Below are 14,470 nucleotides of genomic sequence, written 5' to 3' on the forward strand. Positions count from 1 at the left end.
ATTATTATTATTATTATTATTATTATTATTATTATTATTATTATTATTATTATTATTATTATTATTATTATTATTATTATTATTATTATTATTATTATTATACAGAATACTGTTGATCACAACTGCAAGCTGTCACTGCGTTAGCTGTACGACACCTTGATTCAATCTCACTTACTATATTACCATCCTGGGAGAACACACAACCTAAATAGGCCTACTTTAAATTATCGACCTGTTCTAGCTTTGTATCACCAATATGACATTCCCAATTCTGTTGAATTTCTTACCTACTGACATCAATTTAGTCTTTGAGAGGCTAATTTTCATACCATACTCATTCCACCTACTTTCAAGTTCCAAGATATTAGACTGCAGGCTTTTGGCACAATCGGCCATTAAGACCAAGTCATCGGCATAGGCCAGACTGCTTACTACATTTCCACCTAACCGAATCTTTCCGTGCCATTTTATACCTTTCAGCAGATGATCTGTGTAAACTACGAACAGCAAAGGTGAAAGATTACAGCCTTGTCTAACCCCTGTAAGTACCCTGAACCAAGAACTCATTCTGCCATCAATTCTCACTGAAGCCCAATTGTCAACATAAATGCCTTTGATTGATTTCAATAATCTACATTTAATTCCACAGTCTCCCAGTATAGCGAACATCTTTTCTCTTGGTACTCTGTCATATGCTTTCTCTAGATCTATGAAACGTAAACACAACTGCCTATTCCTCTTGTAGCATTTTTCAATTACCTGGCGCATACTGAAAATCTGATCCTGACAGCCCCTCTGTGATCTCAAACCACACTAGTTTTCATCCAACTTCCTCTCAACGACTGATCACACCCTCCCTTCCAAGATGCCAGTGAATACTTTGCCTGGTATTTTAATTAATGAGATATCTCGATAGTTGTTGCAATCATTCCTGTTCTCTTGCTTATAGATAGGAGCAATTACTGATTTTGCCCAATATGAAGGTACCTTACCAATACTCCATGCTAATTTTACTACTCTATGAAGCCATTCTATCCCTGTCTTCCCACTATACTTCACCATTTCAGGTCTAATTTCATCTGTTGGAGTTTATTTACTATCATTTCAACTTCCTCAAGCGTAATTTCACCGCCATCATTTTCCTTCTCCCCATGAGCTTGGCTGTTCACAACACCACCAGGATGATTTCCTTTTACATTGAGAAGATGTTCAAAATATTCACTCTACCTCTCCAGTGATTCCCTGAGATCTATTATGAGTTTACCTGAGTTACTCAAAACGCTGTACATTTCCTTTTCCCCTCCCTTCCTAAGATTATTTATTACTGTCTGGAAAGGTTTCCCTGCTGCTTGACCTAGCCTTTCCAGGTTATTACCAAAATCTTCCCATGACTTCTTTCTGGACTCAACAACTATTTGTTTCGCTCTGTTTCTTTCATCTACGTACAAATCCCTGCCTGCCTCGGCCCATGTTTGGAGCCGTTTCTGATAAGCCTTCTTTTTACATTTACAAGTTGCTCTCACTTCCTCATTCCACCAAGATGTTCGCCTTCTCCCATCTTTACACACAGTTGTTCTTAGGCAGTCCCCTGCTGTTTCTACTACAGCATCCCTGTATGCCAACCATTCACTTTCTATATCCTGAACCTGCTTACTGTCCACTGTTCAAAGTTTCTCACTAATCATATCCATGAATATATGTAAGTTCAGTCCGTCAGCGATGCCGCTAGTGGGATCCTCAACAGCTCTGCCATCAGCTGTCATAGATGGCCTAGGTATCACTGAAGAGGCGTACTAGGGAAATGAGGAGTGAGGTAGTTTCCCGTTGCTTTCCTCACCGAGACAGAGTTGCTATTACATATCATTCTGCCAAGCCCACTGAAATGCATACACCAACCGACCCTATGAGCAACATTTTCACACCATTCATAGCAGGGACTGGCTGCATAATGATTGTAAAGATAAGAGGTATAGAACTAAATGAGGCCACAACACTAGTTGCAAATTGAGGATTGTGGCGACGTTTAGTAAATTCACAGAGGCTTGCAGACTGAACACTGAAAGGCATAAGAGTCTATAATGATAATGTATGTATGTATGTATGTATGTATGTTATTATTATTATTATTATTATTATTATTATTATTATTATTATTATTATTATTATTATTATTATTATTATTATTATTATTATTATTATTATTATTATTATTATTATTATTATTGTTACAGAATTATCCGTGGTAGTTAGAGGTGAAAGAAGGTGCTGGGATGAACAGGTCTCAACTTACGAAATTAAAGTTAATTTAAAATTCAACAAGGTTATATTTCCTTTTCGAGATCAAGAAACAACAAGTACAACAGGAACTTAGTTATATAGCAACAACATAAAAATGTACAATTACAGTTTATTAATGTATATTAGGCTATGAGTTCCAGAAACACAATCCCTGAGCAATGAGCCCAACTTTACTTATACACAAGGTTTAACAAAGGGGCAGAAAACCCCAATCATGCCCAGGAGCACTTGCTCCCTATTACTCAGTAAAGCCTGCTCGAGGCACACAGAAACCAAATTTAAGAAAGAGCAACCCGCTCTCAAAGTTCAAGCCTATCAAAGGCCACACCAAACTCCACCTTCAAGCTGTCCTCCAAGCACATGAAAACAGGGGTCAAAATACCCAACCTACCGAGGCCTATTCAATAAAGAAACAGGACAATTACATGGCCCCCAAAATACCAACTTGAAAGGGGGCGTAACTGCACTCCTAATACACTTCTTTAAAACCTATTTGGCACTAGGCCACTTATGCAAGGGCTAATCCCATACTACGGAGGTGACACGATTGAAAAATGTTATGACATTACGTGTAGAAGGGAAACTGTTATAAAAATGTAGTCACCTCAAAACAAAATGAATGGGAGCTCGAGAGGGTTAGGCACTCTCTATCCCAATTTGTAGTTAAGGAAACAGAATTTATACCAAGTGTCTTTTATTTTAAATATAGGTTACATGAGGAAAGTTTCGAACCCGCCCCGAGGGTTAAACTGCTGAGCTAGCAAGGAAATAAGTTATAAAACGGCCATTACCCGATGGTTGAACTGCTGCCCGAAGAAAGAGGCGCTTCCCGCCCCCTGCTATATAATCACACAAAGAAATATGTTACTGAAGTGGCGAGGAAGACTCGTGGAAGATTCGAGACGTTTCATGAGTGATTACAACCCGCCCACAAAATTTTATTGGATAACAGCAAAAACTAATACACCAGACGAAGAAGAAACACCTTATTGGTGGAAAATTAATTACAGAAATTCCTGATTGGCTACATACAAAACAGGCGGAAAGAAAGGATTATATTGCCAACTCTCAAACCACAGAACAAAATTTAGCAAAAACAAAACTTATGAATGTTAAATTTCTTCCGGATTGTTCATTCCTTTACACCAGAGAGCGTTATCAGTTTTGGTAGAGACATCTGTTAGAGAATGTTCAAAGTTCTTGCTTTGGAGCAGAAAAACACGAATCGAAATTGACATAGTTCAGAACACTTCAAAATTTACAGTAGAGACATCTTCTGAGAAACTTTAGAATTAATATGGTTGTTAAAGTTCAGGCTTCCTCCAGTAGAGGAGTTCCAACAGGCGCAATATTTCAATTAGCGGCGCGGAGGTGTACCGCCCGGTACAATTCTTCTTCTTCTCCTTCTTATGATTATTATTATTATTACGGAGTTATCCATGGAAGGCAGAGGTAAAAGAAGGTGTGGGCTTGTATGGGTCTAACTACAAGTCTGAAAGATGAATTTAAAATGTAAATAAAGGTTATATTTTCAACAGACAACAAAGTTTAAGAATTATTCACAAGGTGAAATAACAAAAATATCAGGTACCGGTACAATGTAATTTTACAAATTCTGGGCTACGAGCCCCAAAGTCTGAGCTCTCAGCTCATAACCACAAATTACCAAAGGGCAGAAAATCCTTAATTACATGCAGCATTAGCTCCCAGCAGTCAAAAATGCCACGCCTCCCCGAGGCACCTTTCAAAATACCAAAAAGAGCTGACCCGCCCTCGATTATTCAAGCCTATTTAAGAGGCCATAACCTGACTTTACACTAACTGCCCTCAAGGCACATTTATAATGGCACAGGGGTACCTCGTACCTAATCTACAGGGCCTTCTCAGGAAGGAAAACAAAACGTTAAAATAAATGGCCCAAAATACAAAATTGAATGGAGGCGAGTACTTGCACTCCTACACTAAAGTTTTTTAAAGCCTATGTGGTGCTAGGCCGATAATACAGGGGCTAATCCCAAGCTAGGGAGGTGCTTGTATGAGAAACTTTAATACATTAAGGAAGAGAAGAAACGGTCACAAAAACGTAGTCACCTCAATTTCAAATGAAGGGGAGCTCGAGAGGGTAAAGCACTCTCTATCCCCAAATTAAAGTTCAAGAAAAGAGAAGTTTACCAGGAAAAGGATTTACATGTTTAATAGTTTACAATTTAAAGGTTTTGAACCTTCCCCGGGAGTTAAACTGCTGAGCTAGCAAGAAATACAGATGTTAAAAGGCCATTACCTTGTTGAAGAGCTGCTGCCTGAAGAACGATGCGCTTCCCGCTCCCTGCTACATATCCACACACTAAGCACAATGTTACTGAAGTGGCCCGGAGACAAGAAAATCGTCAGTTTTTATACCCTCGTGGAAAATTCGAGACCTTTCAAGAATGAGTAGACACACCCACTCAATTTTTATTGGTCGACTAAAAGTTACACATGGAAATTCGAAGAAGAAAGCAATGATAGGAGGAAAATTAATTACAGAAATTACTGATTGGCTTAATTCAAAATAGGCGGAAGGAAAGGATTAATATTGCCAACCCACAAACCACAGAACAAAATTTAGTAAAGACAAAACTTATGAATATAAAATTTCTTCAAGAGAGTTCATTCCATTGCACCAGAGTGTATTACCATAGTTTTTGGTGGAGACATCTGTTAGAGAATGTCCACACTTCTTGATCACTGAAAAACAAAAGCAAATAAAAAACACACAGTGGCATCTTCTGATAAACAGCCTAGTTAGTTCAGTTGTTAAAGTTCCGGGTTTCTCCAGTAGAGAAGTTTCAATTGGCGCAAGATTTGAACTTGCGTCGTAGAGGTGTACCGCCCGGTACAGACCCCCCTCCCCAAAGTCCTTCCAAGGGGTGACACAGAGGAAGAAAGAATTTTCCAAAACAAAAGTCCAAATTGTTGCTGATTAGTTGAAGAAGAATTTAGAAGAGAAAATACAACTTTTCAGTAGTCGGAGGTCACTTAAGTGGTTCTATATAGATGGGTGGGACTAGTTTAAGTCCAGTTTTAGAATTTCCTTCGAAACCAAAACATTAATTCATGGAAGTAATCTTTCTAAGTCCACCAAAGGTTGATTTGAAGCGAAAAGGTATTAATTGCAGAAATAGTGTCAATGTAGCTGAAGAAGTACATGAGCTTTCAATTAATTTTGACGGCAAGACCTGCCGCCGCTGCTTGTGTCCAGTGGAGGCCGCTCGGACACCTCAAGTACCCTGAGATACCTCTCTCCCGCTACTATGAGAGGGGTAGTCGTGGTGAAGGACGCCGCAGATGTGAAGTTTGTTTACAGTCCTGGAGTAGCTTGCGGGTGGTGCGCCACACATCAGCCTTGGCCGGAAGGAGGGCTCCGGCTCGCCGTACACTGGTTGATCTCACTGGAGTGGAGTGGGCCCGTACCCCACCTCAGTGGCGGTACGGCGCCGCACGGCTGCGGGGGCACTGAAACAGTAAGATCTCATCGGCAGAATTTGTGTTGTATATTAATGTTTTTAGGGTACTGTCTTTGTGGTTAGGCTGAGGGGCCAGCGGCGGGAAAACTTTATTTTATTTTTATTGCCACTGGTGTGGTTTAGCAGGAGACGGGAGCCTGGTACTGGCCGTACGGAGAGGACAGCAGAGTACCCTCGGAGAAGCTTTTACAATATTTATAAAAAAGCAGATAAACAAAAACCAAATGTAAAAACATAAGGGGCAGAAGGCCTAAGACTTAGAGAAAAATATAACCTTCAGTTCCCAGTAGAATGTTAATGACAAAGTTAACCAGAATTTTACACGGGTTTGATTTGAGAAATGTGGACCCTAAAATCCTCTCTGTGGCTGGATTGCTCACTAACAATGTGACCGGCGTAAGAAAATCTAAAATAATGCACGGCCCATGAAATCTGGGGGCAACCTTGCCCGCGAGAACAAAATTCTTGACCATAACTTGGTCTCCTACCTTCAAATTGGTGGGCCTCCGTCCACAATCATATCTTTCCCTAACCTTTCCATGAGACATTTTAAGATTGGCCTTAGCCTTTTTCCAAAGATCTTTAATATTATCTGGATCTATTGTCTCAGGTAGAATATCACTAAGAGACCAAAGGTTAGAGAGCGGAGTGTTGGGTACAAACTTGAACATCAATGAAGCTGGAGTAAACTTATGAGATTCGTGAACAGCCACATTCAAAGCGAAGGCTAACCAATTCAGGGATGTATCCCACTTTGAGTGATCGTCGTGATGATCGGCAATCAGAGCCGACCTCAGATTACGACTGATCCGTTCAGCCAGGGATGGTTGAGGATAATATGCAGAAGTTGTTACATGAGAGATAGATAGATCAAAACAGAATTTACGAAAGAGATTAGAGGTAAAGGCTTTAGCATTATCAGACACAATATATTGATACGGACCAAAAGAAGCAAAGAAAGAATTTAAACAAGAAATGGTGGACTGAGCGGTAGCCAGCTTAGTCGGAAATAAAGAAGAAAATCTTGTGAAACCATCTACACACACCAAAATGAATTTGTTGGCGTTCCCCTTACATTGGGGGAAGGGTCCTATGTAGTCGATATAATGACGTTCCATGGGGCACGACGCTTGATGAGAAGACAAGAGCCCTTGCTTAGTGGACATGGTGGGTTTACTAAGCCAACAAGATTTACAAGCCTTTACTAATTCACGAATTTCACCGTCCATACCTTTCCAAATGAACATTTCTCGGATCTTTTCTCTAGTTTTGAAGATACCTAAATGCCCCCCTAATGGGGTCTCATGGTAGTACTTGAAGATCATAGGTTCAAGAACAGCTGGAACCACAACTTTCATCTTTTGATCATGCCTCGACGGGCAACATAAAACACCATTCCTCAATACATAAGGGACGACATGTTCCCCAGAAGAAAGGGTTGGATCTTCACGTTGATATTTTTCAAGATCCCTAAACAACATGGGAGCATCCGTTAGTATGGCATTTACGCCAGCAGGGATGGACTCGGGAAGTGAAGAACTGTCTTCCTGTTCAGAGGTCTCCACCTCATTAGAAAACATACGCCTAAGTCCGTCTGCCACAACATTTTCAATACCTCTAATATGCCTAACGTCAAACTGGAAGGCAGAAATTCTGATGCCCCAGCAGGCTATACGACCCGTACGACGCGGCCTACCTAAGACCCAACTTTAGGCTTGGTTATCTGTCTCCAAGTCGAACTTGACATGTTCCAGATAGAGGCGGAACTTTTCTAGAGCAAACGAGACTGCTAAACCTTCAAGTTCATAGATGGAATACTTGGATTCTTGGGCCGATAATGTCCTAGAGGCATAGGCGATGGGTCGCCTCCCTAGTTGAAGAAGGACTGCAGCTACCGTCGATGGCGACGCGTCGGTTTGGACAATGAATTTCTTAGAGAAATCGGGCATAGCGAGGACAGTGGCATTACAAAGGGCTAATTTGAGGTCTTCGAAAGTGGTTTGTTGAGAAGGCCCCCACTCAAATTTGATGCCTTTCCTACGAAGAAGGTTCAAGGGCGCCGCTCTATTAGCGAAGTTTACATTTCCTGAAAAAATTCACCATGCCTATGAACCTGGCAATACCTTTGATGTCCTTGGGAGGTTTGAAATCACGGATGGCTTGTGTTCTAGAATGATCTACAGCAACACCATTGGGCGACACAATGTGCCCTAGAAATGACATGGAAAGTTTAGCGAAAGCAACTTTGGACAACTTAACTGTTAACCCTGCCTTACGAAGGCGATTAAGGACCTCTTTCAGATGATCAAGGTGTTCTTCAAAGGTCTCAGAAAATACGACGACATCGTCAAGATAATGGTATTGTGACCGTTCGTGGGACGCCTAACTCGGAGATGATAATAATTTTTATAATTTCGCTCGACTAGTATTCAGGGGTTTACATGATCCTCCACTCAGGGCATGGCCCTTCGGAAAGGAAGCGGTCACATCCAATCAATAATTAGTCCGATAATAATCTGACATCAGTTTCAAGATAATAGGTTCATTAAAACTAAGCATAAATGAATATTTGCAATGAGAAATTGGAAGTATAATAATTTTAATAAAATAAAATTAACTGGCTACAACTGAACAACTGAATATGTAACGTAAAAATATATTAACTTTGTGCATCAATACCGCACCGTATTAAAGAATCAAGTCCATCTTGAAAAATAATTGTCAGTCATTAAGTTAAAATCACATCATTACGCAACACTGTTTCATTTAAATAAATATAAATTGATGTAATGGAAAATCAGCAATTTCAGTCACAAATCGTTCATCTTGTTTGTTCATTTCTGACGTATTACTAGACGAACCTGTCCTCCCTGCTCTACTTCTCTTATTACTTCATTATAATTACCTAACTAACTGAGTAATAACTTGAATTTTCTAACAGCACATGATAAACACCGAAAATCCATCAAATACATAATAAAATCAGTGCTCCATAATCAATTAACTGCATGTCTCCGTCCAACCAACGGCATTATGTGGCTGCACCTGAAAAGGTACTATCTACTGACATAAATAAGCAAACTATCAAGTGCCAGACGATCTGCGTTGCATCGGCTCCATTCCATCCTGCTGAAAATACTTCTACAGCGCTGACTTACTACATCTAGCAATACCACAAGTTGATCTACAGTACAAGTGACAATAATCTCACAATCTAATTATCGTTCGAGTAGCTTGTCGAAGATCCTACTCGTATATTCGTAAATACATTCCGCTACCCATGTGATACTAAATTAAACTCATGTCAGCTCGCATGCCTAACCAAACTCTTCGAAAAGCATTCAAACAACGCTACGAAACACGCTCATCTAATAAACTCAAATATACGCGGCGGAAATATCTCTCAATACTATTATCCTAACCATTGGCCATCTCAAAGAATTAAATTACTACCGCAATTCACCACTCAATAAATCATTCTCTGCTTATACCGTCAACTATACCTTTAGATGACCCTACATATTTTACGCTACACAATGTCCACCACATAATGAGAACAATCATCATTCCCTACATAAATGAGCTAAATATCTTGAAGAGCTTCGCTATTATTCATACAACCATCACTGAGTCGATCACTAAACATATCACAACACTCCGCGGAATTATACATTATCATAAGATCACCACTTAAAATATTTCACACATCAGCACATCAAAACTTACCTGTGGCATTCAAGATCACACACGCCTTATAACTGTTCCACTAACACGGAAAACAACGCAGGAAAGATCGCCTAACCCTAGTATTCACCAACGGAAAACGATATTCTAATATACGTAGTAGCATTATATGACGTTACCAACACCGTTAGCACGTTAGAACATTCAAGTCATTTCATTTTATATCACCTGTGTGATATTTAAAAAAATCTACTTCTACTATAAGCATCTACAAGTAAACAAGAAGGGCAAGGTTCGACTACTCATCTGACTTCTTCGTTTTTCCATGGGTATTGGTCGTCAGGTTATTTCTTCAGCCATCTAATTCATTTCGTCAGAGTGTGGATCCACCAGGATCCTACTGGTTTACTCGGACATCTCTTCTATATGAACTTCCTTATTCACAAATATAGTCAACATCTTGAGTTCAACCTGAAACTTGAACAGAATGGTTAGATTGAATTCGTACAGATTTTTTTAAATCCACTGTTATAGATTAATACTGGCCTGTGTAAATTTTATTTCGCCCAATGCTATACTTAGTTTGTAAACGTATTTAGGCCTCAACTTCTTAAATTTTATGAGCTTTAATTCGCATGCAAGGGCTGAGCTTTCTATTGCTTCACGATCCTTTTTGTACTCTTCAAGAATTGACATTTAAAACAAATTCAAACTTCATTATTTCAATGAAAAACGAGGCTGCTTTTCATAAAATACATAACTACGATCCTGACTGCTTTACATCTGACTTTGACATTGAGGAAACGTTATCTTAGAGATTCACAAAGGAATGCAGGCTACCATTGTTTATTCTTCTCCACCTGAAATACGTCATACCACACGCCTGTTAGATAATTAACTGTATATAATTCCGGCTCAATCCATGGCCCCCTTGACGTCTGTTATACTAGATGTGATGTCTGGCCGATTTTCTTCTCAACTGTTACTGCAAGTATTTATTGATACCCGCTTGTGACTACACGGTTTTACACGCGGTCCGATGTGTACCACGGGGTTCCGAGCTTGATCTATCAATTCTCATCCATAAGATCTACTATCAATTCGCGAGTTATGTCGGCTCATATCTTACGAATATATAAATACGCCGCACATCAATAATTTATTTTACCACCATGCCGTCCACATGCATTTATCATTCCTATGACCTTCAATGACTCCCTGACATGTAATTGCACGTCATTGGAAGGTCATAGTATAAATACTCAACTTTGATGTCGGAGAAGACCCTGTCTAGCAGTCTCGTAAGTACGGCTGCTCCCGTGGGGAGCCCGAAAGGCACGCGGTTGTATTCATACAAGTTCCAATCAGTGGCAAATGCTGTCAGATGTTTAGATTCTTCAGCCAGAAGAATCTGGTCATAAGCCTGATTGAGGTCTAAGATGGTGCAGAACTTAGCTTTACGAAACCATGAAAAACAAGAATGAAGATCGGGAAGGGGCACAGATTGTAACACCACCTTCCGATTGAGAGCCCTGTAATCAATCACAGGCCTGAAGCCACCTTGGGGTTTCGGAACAAGAAAAATAGGCGACGAATACGCCGACTTAGAAGGCCGAATTATACCATCCTTCAACATCTGATCTATGATTTCCTTCAAAACCTTCATTTTAGGTGGAGATAATCTATAAGGAGGAAACCGAACAGAGATCGAATCCGTAACCTCAATCTTCTATTCTATACGGTCAGTAACACCGAGAGTATCAGAGAAGACATCTGGAAACGACTGACACAACTTACGAATAATCTCTGCCTGCTCCTCAGGTAGATGTCTAAGGTCTAACAACATCTCATCCTGGGTAGGCGAAACAGATGATCATGATTCAGAACTACATTTTAATAAAGGGATTTTGAAATTACTAGCAAATTTGAAAGTGCACGACTTGCTCTGAAGGTCGAGCACTAGACCAGTGTGCGACATGAAATCCGCTCCCAATATAATGGGGCAAGACAAGTGTTTTGCCACCAACAATTTAACATTCCAAGTAAATTTAGACCTCCCGATGGTATCACCACCTTGACGAAGGCAAAATGCATTTTGCCGGGTGTTTTGGAGGCTTGCGTGTTCAGATGATCCTTAGAGCTATGCCGGCGGGAGCATATGCTCCTAGTAGGGCCACCCAAGCCGTACAGGTGATGATCCAGACTAAGAGTGATACCCTGGTCCTCCAGGTTGGGGGTTGGTACGTGGGGCTAACAACTCCACTACCACAAAACTACATATTGTTCAGAAACCAAATCAAGATAACCGGACGGTCCCAAACTTACGACGACTAAAGAGCGCTAAATGGCAACGATACGGATATATTGGAACATGGAATGTGAGAAGTATCTTTCAGGCCGGAGCTAGTAGAAAATTGGAGGAGGAATTACTTAAATATCAGATAGATGTGGCAGCATTACAGGAGCTAAGATGGAAGACAATCGAGGTGACAGATCTACAGCACTACATTTTGTTCAATAGTGGGGAGGAAGAAACTAGAATAGGAACAGGGTTTATGGTCAAGAAATCGGTCAGCCATAATGTGATTGAATATGAAGCAATAAGCCCCAGACTATGCCGGTTAAGATTGAAAGGGAGATTTGCCAACATATCACTAATTAGTGTCCATGCACCAACAGAGGATGCCGATGAGGAAGAGAAAGAACATTTCTATGAAAAAATGGAGCAAGTATATGACAAGTTTCCCAAGTATGATGTTAAAATTGTCCTAGGGGATTATAATGCCAAAGTATTTAACGTTAAGAATTTCATATTTAGGTTCCGTATTGAAACAAGATTTACATCAAAGAAAGGACAATAAGTTCCACCTTTTCAATACTATATATTGTGTGAAAGTTTTACATTACAGTTAAAACATCACAACTTTTATACATTCGGTACCGGTTTCGACAGATTCCCTGTCATCATCAGCCGAGAATAATTAAACAAAGACAAGTATAGATCATGATTCTTATGGTGTGATCACAATGGTGGATTAAAAATATACATTATATGATTAAAATAGTATATATGTATATATACACAAATAAAAGGTAAGTAAAATGGGAATGGTCATTATTCTATGAGGTGTACACCTTAATATTTCTAATTAAACGGTTAATTTGTTAAAAGAAATATTGTTCTTGTAATATATAATTAGGGCCTATAGTGAAATTTGATTATAGGCTTAATTCTGTAATATTTTACTTTTTGACCAGTCAGTTCATTGAAGTTATGTAGCCATGTTTGACACATTAAAAAAGTAAACAAACATTTAGTCGAATGGTGTTCCACATAAAATATGTACAATAAAATTCGATTGGAGCTTCAACTTGGACTTAAGAATGGAAGAATTATATTAATGTTGCATGCAAGCAGAAATAAATGAGTTAATTTTTTTTTACTATGTATTGATGTTGATAGTTAGAATGTCCGTTGAACGGTTCAATATGTCGATTTGTATTCTGGAATGGTTTACATTATTTTGAGAAATAGTAACTGAGGTTCTTGCTAAGGTGGTACTTGAAGATCTTGTGTTGTAAGTTGTGAATACATGAATGATTTGGAAAGATCCTGATCCAAGTCGGAACCTATAAGAAATAAAGTACTATTTAAAGTTATAAGAAAATCGGAAGGAGTAAAAATTCGCGACTATTAGCGAAATGAAGGACTCACCTCAGGTGCCAAGTTGGTAGTGGATGTATCGGAGTGGAACTAACAGGCTGAATGTGAAGATACGGACCTCAGAAGGCTACAATAAGAATTTTATAGAAAATATAATCAGCAAATTCAGACATCGCCCAAAATCGAACCTAATTAAACAAACTACTAAATCAAAAACTTTTTCAACTTTTACCTATAACCGCAATATCCATAATATTACAAATATATTTAGAGTGGATCGGGTGGAGATGCCTATCGGGGGGAGATGCGTATAGCTTCGTAGTTCCGTCGGGAACCACCAGATCGCAACAACAACTTGTCTCGCGCTTGTTGGCCTCAGTTAGCCGTTGAATCCAATACGTATGACTCTGTGTGAACTGTTTTCCCGCTCTGTTATCAAGAAATTCAAGGTAAGAACTTAAGGCGGTGCCTTGTTAATAATGCACAGTTGTTTTAAAGTGCTTATCAGCCTATATAATAAGGAGGATTTGCAAATATTAGTATATGTTGGGCAAGGTACATACTTTGCAGTGTACGTTTTTAAATTCACTAGCTCCGAAGCTGCCATACTGTGCACGTTGCGGGAAGTGGCATCTCACCCCGACTCTCGGTAGAGATGCCACTTTTTCTTCGGGGTAAGATGCCGAAGTTGATTCTTCTGATATAACAGTTTCTTTTCGTAGGAACATGCCAAGAACGTATATCAGGACATCAAACAGGGGTCAGTGGTCCGAAGAGAGCCTGCAAATGGCCATGGAACACGTCCGAACCGGGGGGATGAATTGTTTTAGAGCTTCCCAAGATTATGGAATCCCATACAGAACACTTAGACGACGTCTGGAGAAGAACGACGAAAAGAAGCATGCCATGGGCCCACAAAGTAAGTAGTTACTGATTAATTTTGATGTTTTCTCTCCTTCGGGAGTAAAATGACAACTGGTTCCTAACCGTGAAATTTAATTTAAATTTAAAAAATGCTCTTCTCAGGTAAACTTATACCATATTAAGTATCCATACGCGAACTGTACTCTCCCATTTGCTCCGAAATGTCTTCACTTATTTATTATTATTATTATTATTATTATTATTATTATTATTATTATTATTATTATTATTAATTTTTATAATTTTACAGGTTGCCTTGGCGAAGAGAACGAGAAGAAGTTGGGCACCTACATAAGACAACTGCAGATTTCGGGATTCCCCCCAACTGGAGAAAATCTACGGAAGCTGGCATTTCAGTTTGCAGAACGAAATGGAATTCCTCACCGTTTTCGTC

This window comes from Anabrus simplex, chromosome 5 (assembly GCF_040414725.1).
Source record: "Anabrus simplex isolate iqAnaSimp1 chromosome 5, ASM4041472v1, whole genome shotgun sequence".
Lineage (NCBI taxonomy): Eukaryota > Metazoa > Arthropoda > Insecta > Orthoptera > Tettigoniidae > Anabrus > Anabrus simplex.